Genomic DNA, 16,406 nt, shown 5'->3' on the forward strand with positions numbered 1-16,406 from the left:
ACAGTTTGCACTCTCAGTGTACTGGTGTGCATTACATTTAGTTATTTTGACACACATAATGCCTTCCATAGACATTATATGGTGCAAGCTCAACCCCCAAATTAGTTTTTTTAAGGCAGAGCTTTGTCACAATTCTAAGAATGCTTCCATGTTTATTTTTACTTCCAGTACACACAAATGTGTTTGGAATTTATTCCCGTGGAAAGATTGCATCTGAATCTGCTGTACTGAGCTAATGCTTTAGAAGCAGAAAGTGAAATCATCTAGATTCCAGCTATTAAAGATTATTGGGATTTTTTGAGCAGACAACCTGAAACTGTAAAAAGCAAACAACTAAAATTGCGATACATTGGTTAGATTTAATTTTCCTCAGTCTTACAAATCTGAAAGATGTAAAAACACCTTATTTAAGTGACAACAAAAGCTCTTTTAAAGAGGCATTATTGAAGAGGCTAGCATTCCTGAGAGCTCAATCTAAAGTGACAAAGAATGCCAATGCCCTGGACAGATCTCCCCGCGATTCCACTTCCGACTACCTATTTTCATGCTGTTTAACTGAAGTGATGCAGATGCTGAAACAGAAATATCTTAATGGTGTGATGCAACTTCAGTACCAGGCAGCTGTTCTACTGTTGCATGTATGCAATGACACAGGGGAAAAACACAGCCTTCTCTACCATAGGACATATTGGGTTTGTTTCCTACCACGGCTGCTAGCACTAGCAGCACTGAATTTATGTTAGCAATGGGAGTGCTACCCTGGAGCAAGTACCAGAATTGTAAGCACCATGTTGTACAGAAGTCCTTTGGGTAGTGTTAAATTGTGCTTAAAATGCTGCCAACTGCCTGCACCCCTCTTTCCATTAGCATTCCCATCATTGCTACCCCCGGAGATGTACCAGCGACAACGGTGGCTGCTTTTTTTTTTTTTAATAAAGCAAAGAGCTTAGTTTAAACGGCTGTTTCCCTCCTTGCATGTTGACATTGAAATTGGTTGTCTGGTACTGAAGTTCATCAACCCTTTTAAATACACGATTAACTTATCCATCAGATGAACCTTTAACCAGATTTGGCTTTTAAAGAAAGAGTGGGGAATGTTTGTTTGTGCAGATGATCAGATTTCAAACGTTTGGAGATATTAAAACAGTTAATGCATATTTTAGACTAACAGCAGCAGGTGAGGTTTATTTTAACTTTTATGTAATGCTGAATAATCTTTAGAACAAATCCAAAACAATAACTGAAAATAACTCTAAAACACTAACAGAACTTCAGAAAACCTTAATATTCCATACAACATATTGGCACATGAGCAGGTGAAATCACTAGACCTGCCACCTAAAGCAAAATTTGGTTAAAAGCTAGTTTGTGCCCAGGCTGAGACCTTGTATGTCAAGATATATCCTGGGTAAGTATTACTGGCAGTATTACAGGCCACTGAAAGTGTTTATTATAAAATCCTAATGCCACCACTAAAATTAATTGGCAATCTTTTGTAAACACAAAAGGGGAACAGAAAGGCCAAGGGAGTCATTACTGCAATTAGCAAACTTTTTACTTACAATTGTTAAATACAAAGCAGCCCAGGTAGCCAATGGATGCTACAAATCCCAATCCAGAGAGGAACTGATTTTGTACTTACTAATTTCTAACTGCTTTGTTCACAGCTGTCTCCACCGCACCTGAGGGCCAGACACCTAAACCCCATCTTTTCTACAACTTGGAACCAACTTGACTTGTACCTGCCAAGCAAATCCAGAGTGTTTTTCTGGTTATTCCTTCATCACTTCATCCACCTCAACGATTACCTCCACCCACAACAGTGTTGATATTTTAGATGGTGTGCCCTTCAGGATAGGGAAGCATCTTCGAGGGTGCGTCTTTACATGTCACACAAGTGTTTCTCGCACCTATGGATGCTTTATAGCAATGCTAACCTGATAGCATCTTGGATTAGCTCACTAAATAGGAAGCCCAGACCTGAAGAGAAAAAGAGGGTTAGAAAAAGTTTACTCAAAAGCCAAAGCTCCATCCAGAAGAAGCTGTGTTTTACAGTGGGGGATGGTGACAGAAGGGATATACAGCCACAGCCCTTCCTGTAAGAAGCTACTCCATGCCCAGGGGAAACAGGGAGAGCTTATCCCTCTCCAGCACCAGTAAAGCCTGGGTCAACTTCCATCCCCCACTGAGACTCAGTCTACATGACAACTTATTTCAGCATAACTATGTCTCTCAGGGGTGTGGAAAATCCACATCTCTAAGCAACATAGTTATACCGACCTACCCCCAGTGCAGTACCTCCTATACTGACAGGAGAGCTTCTCCCGTTAGCTATTGCCACTCAGAGAGGTGGAGTACCTATGCTGACAGGAGTTAAGGTTTGGCAAAGGGAAAAAAAAAAAAAATATATGGAGAGAAGGGGACCAAAAAAACCAAACAAACAAAAAACCGTGCAGAATGTAGGTCTAGCCAAAGTCCAGTTGTTAGAAGTGGCAACCAAATACAAAAGAAAGTAGGTCTAATAAAATGAGGAAGAGTACAGTGAGAATTCTAAAATGGCTGAGCTCCTTTTTACAGCCCATCTCAATGAAACTGAGTTACGACAATTAAGCAGTAACAGCTATTTAGCTTAATAAAACAGCTATTGTTAAAAAGGAATAAAATGAAAAACTGAACACTTTGTACCAGTCAGTTGATTCGATTAATAAGCCCGGCTCACAGGCATTTCTAGACCAGCAGTCGTGAGAGAAAGGAAGCATGGCAGTCATCTTTTATATATTTAAAAAAAAAAAAGAAGAAATAGCAATCCTGGTACTTACCATGACAATAGGACAACTATAACTTCAATCAAAACCAAAACAAGTAGTTATCTAGAGGTTAAAGAAACCGGGAACTATGTATGTATAGCTGTTTGTTTAATAAAGAACTAGTCACTACAGACAAGGAAGAGCTTTTAAAAAAATAAGTTACATCAGTTGATGAAAGAAATATAACAGTTGTAACACATGAACGGCAGTACAATATTTGACAGTGTAAAACATGAAATCTTACCTGGAAAACCCAAACTGACTCAGATAGAGCACTGTCTCTCAGACTGAGAACTGAACAAACCGCAAGTGGTAGTCAAAGGACATCTAGAGTTGGTTACAGAATGCCAGAAATATGGCAGTGCGGGCCCAAGGCTATTAGAGAGACAAGGTTGGTGAGGTAATATCTTGTATTGGACCCCCCCCAAATTGACTGTGAAGTCCTTAAAAACATCATAATCTCTAAACTGCCAAGAAAATTGCTATATAGTCCCTGAAATCTAACCACTAGCTAGTGATCAAATCAGCAGAAAGAGAGGGTGCCATCGTAATCCTCAACTGTGGTGACTATGTGAATGAGACCAACTGACAACTCTGATACCCCCTACAATAAAGAACTTAAAGAAGAACCCCCACACACACCACAATTTACCCATGCCTACCACAACACGTGGTGTACCTCATTCAGTGCATAATCAAAGACATTACCTCACCCACCTTGCCTCAAAAATATATCAGGTGCTAGGAGTTGGCCAGGGAAGGAGGTAGCAGAGGGAAAGGTATCCAGTAGATAGAATAACAGACTGAAGTGAGACCTGAGTTTTAGTTCCCAGGTCTACCACCACCAACTTGCAACCCAAGTCATTTCACCTCTATGTCTCAGTTTCCAAGCTGTAAAATGCAGATAGCAAAACTACCCCACCTTTGCAGAGCACTTTGAGATCCCTGGATGAGGAGGTGATATAACAATGCCAAATATTATTGGGGACAGGAGGATGGGAGGGGTGCAGCATTTCATATTATGCACATTTTTATTTAGGATCTTTATTAAATGACATGGAAAGACAGATTATGGCTTATTAAATTTGCTGATCCCAAATTAGAAGGGTACTTCAGACACCAGTGAGAACAAAGTAATAATACAAGGAAAACAAGAGATTAACGGAATAAGCAGGAAAATGGAAATACAACTTAGATAGCTATAATTTATAGACTAAGGCAAATAATCCTTTTTCTCTAATGGGAAGGTGACACTTGGAAAGTAGGAACAGCTGAAGGAGACTTAGGGGTGACAGTGGACACCAAACGAGACATGAGTTTGCAATGTGATATGGGTGCAATAGAGACTAATGCAATTTTGGACTGCACATACAGAGGCATCTGATCACCAAACTCGGAGGCAACTGTCCCTTTATATAGAACTGAAATAATTGCACCTGGTAGACTGCACAGACAGATGCTGATGAACAGAAGTAATAAAAGTGCTCATAAACTGGGGGGATTGAACTACAAAGAAAGAACTAAACAGCATAGCTAAATGGAAACAGGGGAAGGGAAGAGGGCAAGACATGAGAACAGGTTGCAAATATCCAAAGCGCGTAAAGCCTCAGGAAGGGTGAGAATTTTTTGTCGTGGGGATGGGGGAGGAAGAGCATGTTAAGAAAGGGAGAAAGCAGATAATGAATGCCAGAGAACATTCTGGAGGTCAGATGCACCCACATGAGGCATGGGCTCTGTAAAATACAGGTGAAAGCCTGTGACATTGGGGTAATTTTGAACTGGGCTGCACAGAGCACCAGTCAATGTGTGCAATGAGGGTACCCTTTCTCTGATGTGGGAGGGAAGGGCTTATCATCCATAGGGGAAGGAGAGGGCCAAACGGATGGGGGAGAAAGAAGATGGTCCTTGATTCCTGCCCAGGTCCCCCACCCCACAGATGGATGCAAGGAGGGATGAGAAAAACACCATATCCCTGCCTGGCTCCCCACCAGTAGACGGATGTGGAGTGGGGACCTCAGTCCCTGCGCAGCTCTCCCCCCCCCCCATCATGGGGGAGGGGGAACGACACTCGACCCATGCCCAGCTCTTCCCCCGCATCATGGAACCGGGGGAGGGGCTCGATCCCTGCCCGGCTCTTCCCCTCCCCCATGGATGCGGGGCCGGGGTGAGGGGGGCGGACACTGGGTCCCTGCCCGGCTCTTCTCCCGCCCGTGGGTGTGGGGTGGGGGACACTCGGTCCCTGCCCGGCGCCCACTCCCCTCACGAGACGGCGGGGGGGGGGGCGGGAAGAAGGGAGAGCAACCGATCGCTACCCATCTCCCCGCCCTGCCCCCGGGCTGTTTGGGGTGGGTCTCCGCCCCTGCCCGCCTCACCTGTAGGCCCAGCCCGGTCGCTGTTCTCGACTCTTCCGGCACCAGTTCCCATCGATGCGCAGCCGAGCCGGCCCTGCTACCAACTACCCCTTAGCAACCTCCCGTGCAATTCGATTGGGGACTGGCCACGCCACTCTCCCCTCAAAGCGGCTTCAGGTTGGCCAGTGGGCCGGCGTGGGGGTGGGGAAACGCTCGCACCCTGTAGCTGCTCAGCTTGTGGCTCAGTAGCGCGGGATCCTTGGCTTCCATTGGCTTTCAGTCCCTGTCAGTCAGGGGTGGGCGGTGACTGCTAGTGGCTTTATGACGGGGTGCGTGGCGAGAGGGAGGGGCAGAGGCCAGGGGAGCTGGTCTCTTCTTGAGTCACTTGGCACGCCCTGGCTTTTCTGCGGGCGGGGCTGCCCCCTGCCAGGCCCCATGCACCTGGCTGCTGAGAGCCCAGGGGCCTGGCTCCCCACTGCTCTGCAGCCTGCCCAGCCCCCATGAGGGCCCCAGCTCAGTGCCAGGCCCTTAGTCTGACCCTAAATCCAGGGTTTCCCCTTTGGCTTAGGGGCCTGCTGCAGATGGGAGGCCCAGGGTGGAGGCTGGAGAGCGAGCCCATCCCACGCTCGCCCCCGGTCCTGCAGAGCTGGGCCCAGCCTCCCGCTCTGGGCATGGCGACTTGGTGCGAGGGATCGCAGCACCGCTCACGTGTGGTCTGGCTACACTTCCTGACGGCACAGCCGCCCTGTCGGATCTGAGTGGTGCTGCCAGACCAGGCAACAGGTCACCATGCCACCCGTTCAGCTTTGGCCTGGTCACCCTCTGTCATGATGGAGGGGCAATGCTTTACCCCACTCAATCCCATGTAGGGATCCTGCTTTGGCATCAGGCCCTTAGCCTGCAGATAAGAGCCCTGGTTTACTATCAGCTTTTGGATTGCAGGGTCCCAGTAGAGTACAACAGTTTGCTGTCAGCCCATTAGTCTGCAGAGTTTAGCATTGGACTTCAGTCTGAGGGGTCCCAGACAAGGGGCTTGGTTCAGGAATCAGCATGGACTTTCCCCTCGGGCCCCTCTTCAATGTCTTAGAACATTGGGTTTCCCCGGGTCAGTTTGTGCTCTGCCCCTTTAAGTGCAGCTGCTCAGTTCTTGCAGGTGGCAGCTCATGTGCTGCGGGAAAGGCTTCTGTCCAATGGGAGTCAGTCTCCTCCCCTCCGTGCACAGAGAGTCCCTGTGCTGCAGGGTGAGGTGGGGAAAAGAGCAGTGAGTGACAAGCAGCTTGATTATTCATCCCAATGAAGAGACACGTGAGCCTGCACAGGTCTTCCCGTGAGGGAAGTGGCTACTGTGAGCAGAATCCAGATGCACTTGGCAGAGGTACTTTTATTCTCTGTGCTTAGAGGAGACAAGCTACAGGCTCCCCAAAACAGGCATCCTGTATTCCTGTCTGTGAATCCCAGAACTTACTATGTAACACTCGTCATCCCAGACCAAAATGATTCCAAATGAGAACCATAACAACAAACAGCTCAGAAGGGAGCTGGGAATGAGGTGAGGATCATTTCTCCTTCTGCAGCTCTGAAAGTTCAGAACAGCCTCCCTCCCTGGGCATTTCCTCTTCGTAGTGACCCTCCAGCTCAGTTCAGCTTTTTTTCCTCCTTGGCCTGTGCCTCTCATTGCTCTCTCCCTCTGATACTATTTTTTAAACTAAATAATAATAATGCTTTGTATTTCCAAAGCTATCTTCATCTGAAGATCACAAAGCTCTCTGGCTCAGATCCTCAGAGGTATTTAATTTCCTAACTTCAACTGATTTCAGTGGAAATTGGAAGCCTAAATGCCTTTGTGGATGCAGGCCTCTGGAAACACTGATTAATCCTCATGCTACCTACAGGAGATGGTCATGATTGTTGTCCCCCATCCACAGAGAGGGAAACTGAGGCACAGACAGGCAAAGTGACTTGCCTAACTCAACCAGGGAGTCAGTGGCAGCTAGGGAACAGAATGCGTATCTCGCTCTTGATCCTGTTCTTTTGGGGCACAAGTTCTTCCAATGAGCTGCTTTGGAGAAACAGAGCAATGAATTCAGTTCTTGTCTGATAATGAATCTTTTAGTTTACATCTGAATTGAATGCAGTGTTACATCTGAATTGTAATGTTAAGACTATTCAAGTCTAAGTAGATTTGAGCAGTGCCCCTGTCAAGGCTGATTCCCCACTCTGGCACTTCAAGTGCAGAAGGTGGGGGCCCTCAAGGATTTTAAAAATTAATACTTGCTACTCCAGGCTTGTATTAAGCTGTAATCTTGGAAGTTTTTCCTCAAACCTTGGCTTGGTAAATGCTGCCACCACCCAAATGCAAACCCCTTGGGACTCCAAAAGGCATACTTAAGAATTCCTTCCTGTGGGGTACCCTCAAGTCCTTTCACCCCCTCCGGGGGAGAGCTGAGAAAGAAGGAAATTAGCTGTTGCCACCAGCTAATTAAAGTGCACAAACCTCTTCGGACACAAAAATCCAATCCTGTTCTAAAAAAGGTAATTTTTATTAAACCCGAAAAGGAAATACATTTGGAACTTAGGCTTTTTGCTAGATCTTAAAACAACAATTACAAAAATTAAAGCATCAGGATAGCTCTCTTGAGGTTCAGCTTAAAGGTTACAAGCAAAACAAAAACATTTGGGGTTAGAAGAGAGGAGTCCACAAGCCAATAAGAAATAATCCTAATCACGTCTTTACAAAGATTTCTTATCTACCTACAAATTTGGGGGTTTCAAATAAGTAGTTCTAGGTACGATCTTATGATCTAGGATCATACCTGGCTTAGCTTCTTATTGCACATCTGCTCTCGGTTCCCCTCGTCCCCAGAGAAGAACACCACACAGACAATAGGAAGCTTCCCTTCCCTCCCCATATTTAAAAAACCTCTAGCCCTCCTATTGGCTCTTTTGGTCAGGTGCCCACTCCTTTCCTTTTACCTGTGGGCTTGTTAACCCTTTACAGGTAAAGCAAGTAGAGAACAGCTACTAAGGAATTTTATCCCTAACTGGCTGGCTGAGTATCCACAAAAGGGAGCTCTCCCCCCCCCCCATTTTTACAGCCCCTTACACTTTAGGCAAATTGTACTCACCACTGTTCTAGCATGAGTACAATCCCACCAGTGGAAGTAAGTGAGTGTACCCAGTGTAGATAAGACACTGACTGTTGCTGGCTTTGCATTTTAACCAGTGTGATCATATGACTGGCAGCATGTCTACATTAATGCTCCTAATGTTGCTGCCACCTATGGCAGGGGTGGCCAACCTGCGCCTGAGAAGGAGCCAGAATTTACCTTTGTACATTTCCAGAGAGCCACAGTAATACATCAGCAGCCCCCCCATCAGCTCCCCCCTGCCTGCCAACAGCCCTGCTGATCAGTGCCTCCCCCTTCTTCCCCATGCCTTCTGCGGCATGCGGGATACTCTGGGGGGAGAGGGAGGAGCGAAGGCATGGCAGGCTCAGGGAAGGGGGCAGGAAGGAGCAGGGACCTTGGGGGAAGGGGTGAAGTAGGGACAGGGCCTGTGGCAGAGCCAGGGCTTGAGCAGTGAGCATCCCCCCCAGCACATTGGAAAGTTGGGGCCGGTAGCTCCAGCCCCAGAGTCAGTGCCTATACAAGGAGTCGCATATTGACTTCTGAAGAGCCGCATGCAGCTCCGGAGCCGCAGGTTGGCAACCCCGACCTATGGGAATGCAATAGATGGAGGATTTTCTGAAAGTCACTCATGTAGCCGCAGAGCCCTTATGTCTCAATTTCCCCAGCTTTAAAGCAAGGATAAAATTTACTAATTTGGGGGGATGTGAGAGTGGATTGGTTTATTAATGTTTGCAGTGTGGTTTAAACTAGATATATACATTCCCTAGACAAGTTGTAAATGCTATATATTACTAGCCCATAAAATGAGATTGAGTGTACTGTAGGCAGAATAGAGACTGTCAAAATGGCATCTGCTTATTCAACGCACCAGTCCCTGTATGTGTCTTTGAGTCATGTATTCTCACAAGTGAGTCATACCTACTCACTGTATTACTGTCACACAAATGTCTACTCTTGGTAGCACTGAAAGTCTAGCTATGGGACAACAACCTGGGATCTATTCTGTCTCAGGCATCACCAACAGAATTGACAGCTGAGTTCTGACTGTAGGATCTTTATCCCTGGCAATGACACAGGAGGCAGAAAGAGACCTTGTTTTCTGATGCCAGGTGGAACTTGTTAGCAAAATCTGCTTTTGATAGATAAAGGGAGCCCACAGGATCAGGAAGCCAAGGGGAGAAAACAAATAAAGAGCCCACAATATGAAGTTTACAATGCCACTTTTCTGATTATAACATCACAAAAGGGCCCCATTGCATGACAATATTAGATTCCTAACAGCCTCTGCTTCCAGCTATGTTAATATCATGGTCACTTTACAAAATTAGTTAGAAAAAAATCCTGATTTCAGACATTTTTCTTCCTTTGTTTACTTACAGTTTAAACTCCCCACATAGAGTAAGCTCAAGAAACAAGTCAAATTTTCCGAAGATGTGTGTATCTGGAGGGATGACTAACTCGTAAGAACTGACTCATCCTGAAGAAGATAGCTCTGGAACCAGATAAAAAGGGAATTGCTCAATTGAAAAAAATTCAGCATAAAACCAACCACAGTCCTAACTATGGCTCTGAGGTTTCTCCTTGCCAGTGATGAGCTCTGGATTCCTTGCTAACAGTCCAATCCTGCACTACTTACTCTGGAAAATCAGCCATTGATCTGTGGTCTCTGGGGTCCCTATCATCTTCTCTTAAGCATCTACCTACACGCTGAAAAAAATGGTGGTTAAATGCCATGTAATTGTAGCTATGTCAGTCCCAGGATACCAGAGAGACAAGGTAGGTGAGGTGATATCTTTTACTGGACCAACCTCTGTGGGTGACAGAGACAAGCTTTTGAGCCACACAGAGCTCTGCTTCAGGTCTGGGAAAGGAACTCATGGCAAAATGTGACACTGTAAGCCACTAACCCCTCCTTTTGTCCTATAACTGCTGAGATGTTAACGGGCCACTCTACCTTGAACGGGCCCTTATTATATGTGCTAAACAATCTGTTCCACCTTGCATTTTGCTGTGATGCTGGGAGTTCCTTTTCCCAGACCTGTAAAAGAGCTGTGTATCTCGAGAGCTTCTCTCACACCAACAGAAGTTGGTCCAATAAAAGATATTCCCTCACCCACCTTGTCTCTCTAATGGTGGTTAAACTCAGATGTGGCCAAAGTGGATTATAACAGAGTTAGTTTTGAATTGGCCTGGTCTGTAGGGATGTGGTCAAATTATATTTACAACCAGCTAAAAAATGGGCTTAAGATATTGTCCGTGCTGGTGTTTTAGGCTTTGTCTACACTGGCAATTGAAAGACAAAACTTTTGTCGTTCAGAGGTGTTTAAAAAAAAAACAACAACCACACACACACCCCGAAAGACAAAAATTTTGCCAAGGACAAGAACTGGAGTAAACAGCTCTTTGTTGGCAGGAGTGCTCTCCTGCCGAGAATTCTAATGCTGCTTGTTGGGGGTGGAAGATTTTTTTTGTTGGCAGGAGAGCTCTCTCCGGCCGACGACAAACAGCGGCTACACTGTGTGCCTTTTAGCAGCACGGCTGTAGCAGCACAGCTGTGTCGCTACAAGCTGTGTAGTGTAGACATAGCCTTAAACAGGTTTGAAAACAGAGTTTGTACCCTCCCTGGTTAAATGTGATTCCAGCCAAATCAATTTCAAGCATGGTTTGGTGAGTCACTGGACACAGGGCAAACTGCTTGACAACTATTTTAGAAAAGCATAGCGGAGTCCTTAAGTAGTGCTTTCTGTAGCACCAAAGGAAAAAAGGAGCCAGGAGTCCGTAAAGTGCTATGGCTGGTGTCATACAGGAGGGCAGACTAGATGATCAGTGGTCCCTGCCCACCTTATACTCTATTAAACCTTAACACAGAGTCAAGGTTGCCCAGTGACTGCTCATGCCCTTCCAAAATGTAGAGTTCAGCAAACTCAAACTTTGGAAAATTAGGAAACAACAAGTTAAGGTAAATGCCCACATAACCGTAACTCTGCTCTCTGATAATGCCCCTCAACAAGGGATGGCAGAGCCCAGCTCATGTGAGGGGGGTGGGGTGAGGTAGGGAGATGGGCTCAGATGTCCCCTGAAAGGCAAGTCTCTCCCAAATTTAGCTCACATGATAGGAGGAATGGAGAGGAGTCAGACCTCGTAGCTGGGCAGGAAGCCCCAGATCCTGGCACACATAGAGGGGTGAGGGTATGGGGCTCAAACACCCTCAGAGAGGTAAGCCCCCCCCCATATCCCAGATAACACGAGGGGATAAGAAATGGAGTTCAGACACTCCCACCCCCGAAAGGCAAGTCGTGACACTTACCAGAGTTAGCCAGGCTTGTGAGGCACCTTGCCACCACCTGCCCTTAGCATGAGGAAGTCTTGTCTGTGCCTGCCAGGGATCAGCTCCCTGAAACCACCAGTCTCTGGCAATGCAAGTTTCTGCAGGCCTCACTCTCTCTGTATGGGTTAACGATAGGCACACACCAACCACCATCCTCCGATGGTCCCTCTGGAGTGCTCAGCCCCTGTTCCACTGAACTCTCAGATTCATTATTCTGAAAGGAATAGGACACACTACATTAGCTTGTAAGGTTCAACTCAGGATCACCACTCTACTTACCATACAGCACTTCGATAGACGTAGAGTGAAAACAATAAGTTTATTATTAAAAACAGAGATTCAAGTGCTAGAGAATGAGGATATTGGAAACAATCGGTTAAATATAAAATAAAATCGTAACATGCTTTCTAGAGCCTAGACTTAACTAATGAGCATTCCCCAATCTCCTACGAGATTGTTTACGCCAAGTTCTTTTCCCAGTGTTTTTTCATAGATTCATAAATTCCAAGGCCAGAGGGGACCATTGTGATCATGTAGTCTGACCTCCTGCATAACACAGGCCCTGGAACTTCCCCTAAGTAATTCCTAGAGCAGAACTTTCAGAAAAACCATTTTAAAATTGTCAGTGATGGAGAATCCACCACAACAATGTAAATTGTTCCAATGGTTAACTACTCTTAACAAAAATTACACTTTATTTCCAGGCTGAATTAGTCTAGTTTCAACTTCCAGCCATTGGATCACGTGATACCTTTCTCTGCTAGATTGAAATGCACTGTGATGGGTAGGGGAACCCCGTCCGGGGCAGGGTGAGCGAACCCCATCCTCTGAGCCACCATCTACCTCAGGGCGGCAACGCCAAATGGCTAGGGTGGATATGGATGCCCTCTCCCTCAGGGTTGCATGGCCCAGCAGTCAGAGTCAGGGGCCACCATCTCAGGGGGTGATGGCCAGGATAGGAGGATCCAGGGTGCTCCCTGCTCCACTGTGTCCCAGCCCAGGGCCCTGCCACTGGCAAGCGTGTCTGCCACGTAGTCAGTGGGGATCCTACCACAACACATTGACTCTGCTCTGGTGGGGATTTACAACTCGCTCCCCACAAGCCGCTTCTTACCCTGTTTCCTGAAGTCATAGTCCATATAGCTTCGGGGGTCTCCAGGTTCCTTGACACAGGTAAATCCCTGGGACTCCAATTCCAGTCAGTCAGCTGTAGGCTACAGGTCTCCAGTGTGGTTCTCAGGATCTCTGGCTCCCACAGGCAAGGGCTGGAGCCTCCACCATACATCCTTCTTCTTCAGCAGTCAGCCCAGACTGAGCTGGGCTGCTCCCTTTTATACTAGTGCTGCACCTGAGGCATGTCCAGTGGGGATGTGGCTTCTTCAGCCCAAAATAAGGAGTTAATCCTTTCCCATCCAGTGCGTGCACCCTGTCACAAGCCCATTAAATATTTGCTCCTCATGCAGATGCTCATAACATTAATGAGCCTGAAGGATGCTCATAGACTGTAGTCAAGTTAACATTCTCTCTGATAAATTAAATAATAGATTGAGTTCCTTGCGTCTATCATTATAAGGCATGTTTTCTAATCCTTTAATCATTCTTGTGGCTCTTGTCTGAATCCTCTCCAATTTATCAACATCCTTCTTGAATTGCGGGCAAAAGAACTGGACACATTATTCTAGCAATGGTCACACAAGTACCAAATAGAGATAAAATAACCTCTCTACTCCTTCTTGAGATTCCCCTGTAGATGCATCCCCATCACATAAGCTCAAGTCTGCTGGTGGCTTGTCCTCACAGACTGAAGGAATAACTAGGGGTTCTTCTGCACCCCAGATATAGTTTAAACAATTCATTGTCTTACTCCTAAACAGAATAACCCCTACTGTTTTTGTTTTTTCCTCCAGCCCCAAAAATCTTTTGATTATCATTTTGCTCAGACAATAAATGGGCATCCTTTGTAAAAAAATACTCAGTTTGCATGTGACCAGCCAGAGTGAGTGTCTTCTCCTTTGCCTGTCAGGACTACATGGATCACCTTTCACATAATTTTTAGTATATATACATAATGCTTCACAATTTTCCATACATACATCTCAGAATGTTTGTGATTACCAGTGTGACTCAGGCTTTCATTAAAGAATTTAACAGTCAAAGAGAGGACATTTGGATAAACAGCCTGAGTTTAAACTGACTCAAGGTCTTCTTTCTGATCCAGCAAATGGACAGGACATTCTATCCAAGGGGAGGGCCCCAGTCCTTAGGGAAGGGTTGGAAGGACTGACACTGACCTGAGCTCTTGTGGAGATGGGGGTGGGGGGAGTGATCTCTGGTAAGCTTATTAACATATGCGTCGGTTCTTTTATTGTTTTTGGTATGTTTTCTCTGTAATGCTTTTACCTTATGAATAAATGTGCTTGCTTAGAAAAAAAGCAGTGTGGTAGCTTAAAACCATGGGCAATTACATTGTTTATAGCCTCTGAGGAGAAAAGCATAGCAAGCCTGCTCAGTCAGTTCGACTTGCTGGGGAACTCACAGTGTAGGCAAGGAACTGCCCAGCCTGGAAATATGCCAGTCAGGAGGGAGAGAGAGACGCATATTTCTACCGCAGAGAGGTGGTGGTTGGGGAGCTGGAAGCCTAGGGTGGGTGCCCTTGCTGAAACAATGGAGGGGGAATACAGTTGCAGTTGCCTTGAATTTGACATACACACACTCACACAGGGGGTCGGAGTGAGGTACAGACACCCCTGGAGAGGCGAGGACCTCCATATCCCAGCTCACATGAGTGTGGGGGACAGGAACAGGGGTTCAGACTCCCCTAGAGCGGTAGGAGCTGCCCAAATCCTGGCACACACAGAGAAGGGGAGAATGTGGGGCTGCCCCCATTCTCCCCCAGTCCCATCTGTCACTCAGCCTATTTTCCCTTTCCAGTGTCCCTCCCCTGAGCTTCTGACCTCCCCTACTACTCATCCTCATTTATCCCCCCCAGTTCTCGCTTCCCTTCAATGCAGCCCCAAACCCTTATTAACCCTGTTCCCACCACTCCTAAAACAACGCATTTTTATTATTACATTCTCCAAAGTGGGGGGAAACAATGAGAGAGGGACAGATTTTAGCAATATGCCTTGCAGACTTTTCCAGATCTCTGCCCAAGGTGGGACTCAAACTACGTAACATCAGGATCAAAGGCTTATTGCTGCTCCCCGCAAGCTATCCAGCTGTAGTGAAATCTTTTCCCCTGCAGATCCTCTTGGCTTCACTCTCTGCACATGGTAAGAGTAATCTATCTGGTGTTTGACCCTTCCTCAAGAGCCTAACTGGAGAGCCAAATTCTTGCGAATAAGGTTCTGAATTTTGCTCCCCCAAAGGGTTAGGGGGTGTCATGCACTCCCTTGGGGTACCCCTCAAATGAGTGAGACTGTTGTGCCATGATCAAAGCCATGGTTTGATCTCTAGATCTGGGAGAAAAAAAGAAAAGAAAAGAAAAAACCTATGCCAGAATATACCTTTCGAAAAGCTATTTACTTCGGCAGGCTGTGTCTTGGGAACCCACAGGTCATATGACCTCAAATTTGGATCACTACTCATATCCTGTGCCCCATGAGGCACATGAAATTTCAAGGCAACCGGAGTAAGTGTGCAGATTTTAGGGTACTAAGAAGAGTCAGCCTTTAAACAAAAAGGGCTTCTCAACATTAACTATAAGAATCTATGTTATTGCTGACCTATGAGAGCTGCCCAGATACTACGGTGATATCTTCTCTAACGTAAACATATAGCAAAACACCCCACCACACACATTTCTTCCCCAGGGGAGAGGATAAGAGAACAAATGTGTGAGACCTGTTAATCACACTGCTTAATGCAGTACTGCAACTTTCCAAAGCGTGGTCCAAGTTGTTTGGGAGCCACTGCAGCTGGAAGGTGCTCCGATATTACAGTGATGAGCACAGTGTAGGAATCTATAGAGAAGAGACGGGAATAGCCAGCTCTGCAAACCCTGATATTGACGGATGGCAGGTTGTCAAGACCCAGTCTAGAGAACAGGAGGAGCGGAGCTGGTAGCTGTGCTTCTGCTGCAGGAGAAGGGATGCTCCCAGAGAAGGGGCATTATTAGCCTGCTCCTGCTCCTATTGAAGTCAATGGGAGTTTGCTATGGCTTTCCAAGGGGACAGGCACAGGTCTTCAGTGTTACACTGTGGTTCAGGAACAAGGATATGGTGGGAGGGAGGCAACGGGTGTGTGACCATAAATGAGCCTGCAGGATGTTAAAATGGCCCCACAGCTCATGTGTGTTGGGGAAATTGCCCCCTCTGCCCCATGCGTGGCATGAGCCAACGTTGCTAAGGTCAAACCCTTGTGTTGATTAGCACAGCACTACTCCTGTCTGTGTTTTGACAAGCAGTGTGGTACAGGCGGGTGGAGCTGCCTGGCCAGGAGCCTAGGCTGAGTCTGTGCAGCTCTCAGGAAATGCCATCTGAGCAGCAGCCTAAAAGAATCTCATAAATGAAGAGTGAGAGTGAGGTGTCTGATTTCCAGGCAGCCTTCCTACTTGGAAAGGGTTTGGCTGCCCTATGCCAGCAGCTCCATGCTTCTGACTTCCCTCCAGAGGGGCAGTATGATATGTGTGGCTATTTCTAGAATTCCCTTGCTTAAATGCTTTGGATGGAGGGAGCCTTATTGGTTAATTATTTATATTTCAGAAGAACCCAAATGTGCTAGGAGCTGTACAGACAGAAAAAACACACAGCCTGATTCTCATTGTCTTGCATCTTGTGTGGTCCTTTACCCC

The 16,406-nt window shown here is 46.4% G+C and overlaps 1 protein-coding gene across 3 annotated transcripts in view; it reads right to left on the minus strand.

Annotated features, from left to right (window-relative positions):
- ABHD2 (abhydrolase domain containing 2, acylglycerol lipase) overlaps positions 1-5,318 on the minus strand; it is a 59,634-nt gene extending 54,316 nt beyond the window's left edge. Inside the window, exons 1-2 of one of the 3 annotated variants that reach the window (XM_073304158.2) lie at positions 5,180-5,318; positions 3,052-3,182 (exon numbers count right to left, since the gene is read on the minus strand). The gene's annotated coding sequence lies outside the window, so the exon portion shown is untranslated. Of the gene's footprint in view, positions 1-1,742; positions 2,196-3,051; positions 3,183-5,179 lie in introns of those variants that run through there. The other 2 variants (XM_073304157.2, XM_073304159.2) reach the window with 2 other exon arrangements.
- Between the last annotated feature and the right edge of the window lie 11,088 nt (positions 5,319-16,406).

Source organism: Lepidochelys kempii, chromosome 10, assembly GCF_965140285.1.
Source record: "Lepidochelys kempii isolate rLepKem1 chromosome 10, rLepKem1.hap1, whole genome shotgun sequence".
Lineage (NCBI taxonomy): Eukaryota > Metazoa > Chordata > Testudines > Cheloniidae > Lepidochelys > Lepidochelys kempii.